Genomic DNA, 5,981 nt, shown 5'->3' with positions numbered 1-5,981 from the left:
TACAGGCGCCCGCCACTACGCCCGGCTAATTTTTTGTACTTTTTTTTCAGTAGAGAAGGGGTTTCACCTTAGTCTCAATCTCCTGACCTCGTGATCCGCCCACCTCGGCCTCCCAAAGTGCTGGGATTACAGGCGTGAGCCACTGCGCCCGCCCTAAGGCCCTTATAAAACAGACTTTACACAGTGTTTGAGTTTCTTACCCTTCCACCATCTTCCATGTGAGGTCACGACGTTGCTTCCCTCTCGAAGACGCAGCAATAAGGCACTATTGTGGAAGCTAAGAAAGCAACTCATCACCCAGCCTCACCAGCCAGCATCTTGATTTTGGAGAACGGTGAGAAAAAATTTCCCAAAATACCCATTCTCAGGTATTTTGTTACGGCAGTGCTTTAAAAAACACACCTTCTTTAAACATTCTTACCGTCAGTGGGCTGTCCAGATGCTGTGTTTTATATAACTTTCATTTCAAATAAAGTGGAACTACGTTTGTTTTTTTTTAAACTGGAAACTGGGTCCTTTATTTTTATATACCCAGTTATTATCAAAAGACAGAGAAAACATAAGTTTATCTTCTTATTTCTCTTTTTCCAACTTGTATGTTTGTCTTTGTTACTATCTGAAATTTCTCTTTTTTAAGAATTTGGTCTAAGAATTACCACAAGTGTGTTCATCTATCTTGTTATATACATATTCTTTCTTCCATTTAAGTTGTTATTCAATTAAGGAAACTTCCTGTATTATGTGTCTTTGCATTCTTCTTAGCTTCTGAAGAAAGAATAAATATTTGCTGAGAAACAACAGTTCCTAAATTTTTATACATGAAGGGCTCTGTAGCATGAGGGGATTTTTTTTTAAGAGAGATACAACTGTAATCAAGTGGTTTGTAAATTCCTTGAAAGGAAAAAACATATTTTAAAAATAAAAAAATAAATTCTTAATAATATGATGCAGGTAATATGTAAAATTGAAGTTAAAAAATCCAAAAGCAGAATGATAGAAGGCTGATCTGGAAGGAAAATAAGAATATGGATAGGAATCAAAAATGGAAGTTATCCCAAGTGACAGAAGACAGAACTTGGGAGTAGACGATGTGTCATATGTGTAGAGATGGAGTTGGCTTAAAAAGATGTAAGTTTTGGATAAATAAAATCAGAGTAGATTTTAGAATATTTTGAAAGTTAAATGTCTTAGTTCATTTTCTGTTATAACAGAATATGAGGCTGGGTAATATACCAAAAAAAGCAAATTTATTCCTTATGGTTCTGAAAGCTGGAAAGTTTAAGATTAAGGGGCTGGCATGCTGTGAGGACCTTCTTGCTGAGTCATGACTTGGTGGAAAGCATTACATGCCAAAAGTAGAAGAGCATGTCCATCAGCCTAGGTCTTTCTTTCTCTTTTTATAAAGCTACCAGTCCCATCATTGGGGCCTCATCATGCTGGCATTATCTAATTTTAATTATCTTACAAAGGCGTCACCTCCAAACAACAATATCAGTTTGGGGAGTTAAGTTTCCAACACTTGAAGTTTGAAGGAAACATTCAAAGCATAGCATCAAGAAACATTTAGACTTGACTCAGTAGGTAATTGGGTATTAAATTATTAAGAGGTTAGTGACATGATTGCTAATTGCATTTTGACAGATTAGTCTGGCCTTAGGTAGGAGGGTCTAAGAAGAAAAATAGATCTGAACAATGAAACTGACTACAAAGCTTTTGCAAATATTAGAGAGAGTAAGGGTCTGTACCAACATAGGAAGTTTAAAAAAATTTCTGTAGAATAAATTAAAGCATTTGAGCATTTGAAAGAGGGTGTTAGGTTTAGAATTCTTTTTTTAAATGTTTTGGTTTCAAAGCACTAAATTTTTAAAGCATATATTTACTATATATGTCGATAAATCAGTTTTGATGATATTTTCTCATTCTTAATCTGGCACTTCCTAAAACAAACAAGAAGGTAGTACCTGTTAAGGACATTCTGATTCACTTTTCTCCAGCATATGCAAGCATTAGCTCTTATTTCAATTCACTTTTAATTCATTAATCTATATTGCATGATATTATCAAATGTCTTGCTAGTAAATTTGAACTGGTTATTCTATAGTCAGGTGTCACTAATGATGAAGATACATTCTGAGACATGAATAATCTGGCAGTTTTGTCACTGTGTGAATGTCATAGAGTATTTGCATATCCAAATGTATCCAGACCTATAAAAGGTACAGTAAAAATACAGTAGTATAATCTTATGGGACTATCATTGCATATGTGGTGCATCATTGATGAAAACATTGTTATATGGTACACGATTATAATTGAGTTTAACTATATGACATTTTAATAGTATGTATTTTTATTATTAGGTTTTCTTTTGTAATGAGAGAGCTAAAACACAACTCTTATACATGATGAGTATAGTTTGAGAAACAAAGAATAAATAAAACTTTTTAATCTAGTTATTTTCTGTATTTAAAAGTAGAAATTTCCCTAAGATAGTTTGAGTGTCCTACTTCTAATAATATTTATTCAGGTGTAAAGACTTGGTGGAAATCTCTTTGTGAAGAGTGGATAATTAAAATTTAAGATTAAACTAGATGTCCATTGAGATGAAAGCCAAATCATTACCATGTTTTGGCATAATCAGGGATGATAAGTTTGTGAGAGATGGATTTCCAAGGTTAGCAGAAATGTGTTTCTCTGCATTTCAATAATCTGTCCTGCATTTAAGTTTATAATAGTTAATGTCCAGCAATTATGCTTTATTTTACTGTATCATATTAAGATTGGATTCACAAGTATATGTAACATTCCCAACCATTCTACCAATTAACACTCTAATAGGTTAAAATAACAATTACACTTTTTCATAACCACATCTATTTGATTTGATAAGAAAATGCTAACACCTGGAATTTTGCCATAATCATGTATTAGCCTATTGACCACTGTCTCAGTCAGCTTGGGATGCCATAAATTTGGTAGCTTAAACACCATAAATTTATTTTCTCACAGTTCTTGAGGCTTGAAGTCTTTCTGTGTAACTACATAGGAGACAGAGAGAGAGTGAGCAACAGAGAATGTGCACAAGCTCTAGTGTCTCTTCCTATAAAGGCACTAATGTTAACCTGAGGGCACCACGGTCATGACCTCATCTAAGCCTAATTATCTACCAAAGGACTCATCTCCAAAAATCATCACATTGAGGCTTATGGCCCCAACATATGAATTTGTGGGGGACACAATTTTCTCCATAGCATTCTGCCCTCAGGCCCCCTCAAATCTATTTTATTCTCACTTGCCAAATACATTCATTTCATCCCAATAGGTACAAGAGTCTTAACTCATTTCACCGAAATGTCCAAATGTGAAAGTCTCATCTAAATATAATCTAAATCAGATGTGAATGAGAATTGAGGTATGATTTATCCTGAGGCAAAATTTACCTACAGCTGTGAACCCGTGAAACCAGAAACGTACATGCTTCCACAATGTAAAGATGGAACAGCCATAGGATAAAGAGTCCATTTTCCAGGAAGATTAGCTGGCTATTTTGTCACGGGGTGGTTACACTGAGCCATTTCCATCACAAAAAAAGAGAGCATTTTGTTCTTGCTACAAAAGACAATTACTCTGAATATGGATTTGTCATACCTGTGCAAATTGCTTCTGCCAAAACTATTATCTGTGGCCTTATAGAATAGGCCACCATGGAATTTTGCCCAGCATTACTTCTTTTTTTTTTTTTTTTTCTTGAGACGGAGTCTCGCTCTGTCGCCCAGGCTGGAGTGCAGTGGCACAATCTCGGCTCACTGCAAGCTCTGCCTCCCGGGTTCACGCCATTCTCCTGCCTCAGCCTCTCCGAGTAGCTGGGACTACAGGCGCCCGCCACCACGCCTGGCTAATTTTTTGTATTTTTAGTAGAGACGGGGTTTCATCGTGGTCTCGATCTCCTGACCTCGTGATCCACCCGCCTCGGCCTCCCAAAGTGCTGGGATTACAAGCGTGAGCCACCGCGTCCGGCCCCAGCATTACTTCTGATCGGGGAACTCGCTTAACAGCAAAATACTTTTGGCAATGGGCGAATGTTTATTGAACTTAGAGGTTTTTACCATGTTGCCCACCGTACTGATGCAGCTCGATTGATAGAGTGGTGGAAGCCTTTTGATGACTCAGTTACAGGGTGAGATAAGTGGCAATAACTTGCATGTCTAGAACAACATTATGCAGAAGGCGGTATATCCTCTGAATCAGTGTCCAATATATGGTGGTGTTTCTTTAACAGCCACAATTTATGGGTCCAAGAATCGAGGGCTCAAAATGGAAGTGGTACCATTCATTGCTACCCTTAATGGCCCATTAATAATTTTTTTTTTCTGTTTCCACTTTCTTACACTTAGTTGGCCCAAAGTCTTACTTCCAAGGGGAGAAATGCTTTCACCAGAAGATTCAACAGTGATTTCACTGAACTGGACATTAAGGCTGCTGCCCAGGTGCCTTGAAGTCCTCATGCCTCTGAATCAACAGGGCGAAAAGGCAGTTACTCTGCTGGCTGGAGTGATACCTGACTACCAAGGGAAAATTGGATGACTACTCCACAGTAAGGAAGAATACAGCAGATCCCTTACACCATCTCTTAGTATTACTGTGTCCTGTGATTAAGGTCAGTGGAAAATTAAAACAACCCATTCCAGTCAGGACTAATTGTCCAGACTCTTCAGGAATGAGAGTTTCTGTCACTTCATCAAGCAGAAAATACAACCAGCTAAGGTGTTTGCTGAAGGTAAAAGGAACACAAAATGGGAGGTGCCAAAAAGTAGTTATAAATACCAGCTATGACTGCATGACCAGCTACAGAAATGAAGACTGTAATTGTCGTAAGTATTCCTTCTTATTTTGTGGTGTGTGTGTATGTTAAGCAAATCACTTTGTTTTCTTCCCTCTCTTGTTTCCCTATTGTGGAACGTAAGAAGCACTGACTCATAGTATTTAAAAATTGCTAATTTTACATTATGGTATTTAAGTTATGGAATATCAAGAACAGGAGTAAATATCACTCAAGAACTTTACTTCCTCTTCAGGAGAAGAAGTTTGTTTTTATGTGTACACAGGATAGCTGTATTATGTTAGGTGCAATATTCCCTTGTTATTCCTTCTATGAGAAGATTAAATATGGTTTGAGGAGAGGCATGGTTACCAAGCTGACAAAGAGTGGACTTACGATGGTTAATTTTATGTATAAACTTATTATACATAAAGTCTTGGGTTACCCAGGTATTTGGTTACACATTATGCTGGATGTGTCTGTGACAGTATTTTTGAATAAGATTAACATTTGAATTGGTAGACTAAGAAAAGCAGATGGCCTTCCCCAGTGAGTGGGCCTCATCCAATCTGTTGAAGACCTAGATATGAAAAAAAAACAAAACAAACAAACAAAAAAAACGCTGAATGAGAGACAACTCTCTTTCTGCCTGATTGTGTTGAAGATAGAACATTGGTCTCCTCCTGACTTTGGACTCAGACTCAGAGTTTACATATTTAGCTTTCTTGGCTCCTAAGCCTTTGGACTCTAACTGCAACTAGAATATTGGCACTCCTGGTCTTTAGTTTACTGAGTGCAGATCTTGGGGCATCTCAACATCCATAGTTTCATGAATCAATTCCTTATAATAAATATATAATAACATATTATTTATAAGTATTTTATATTACATTTTGTTGGTTTTGTTTCTCTGGAGAACCTAAACTGGGTCTCTACTCACTAAACTCTGTCATTACAGGAACATGGACATAATGTTTCTGCTTTTCAGATTGAAGTTAATCTATGGATCAGCCTTTCTGTAACGCTTAACCAAGTCATTTAAACATTTGCAAAGATATTTTAAATTCTATTTACACTCTTGACCTGTGAACTAAAATTTGGGACTAAAGAGATGTAGAAGAAATAAATAGAAAATAAAACAGGAGTGTTATAATTCATTTTT

Source organism: Nomascus leucogenys, chromosome 21 (assembly GCF_006542625.1).
Source record: "Nomascus leucogenys isolate Asia chromosome 21, Asia_NLE_v1, whole genome shotgun sequence".
NCBI lineage: Eukaryota > Metazoa > Chordata > Mammalia > Primates > Hylobatidae > Nomascus > Nomascus leucogenys.
This window is presented reverse-complemented; position numbering follows the sequence as displayed.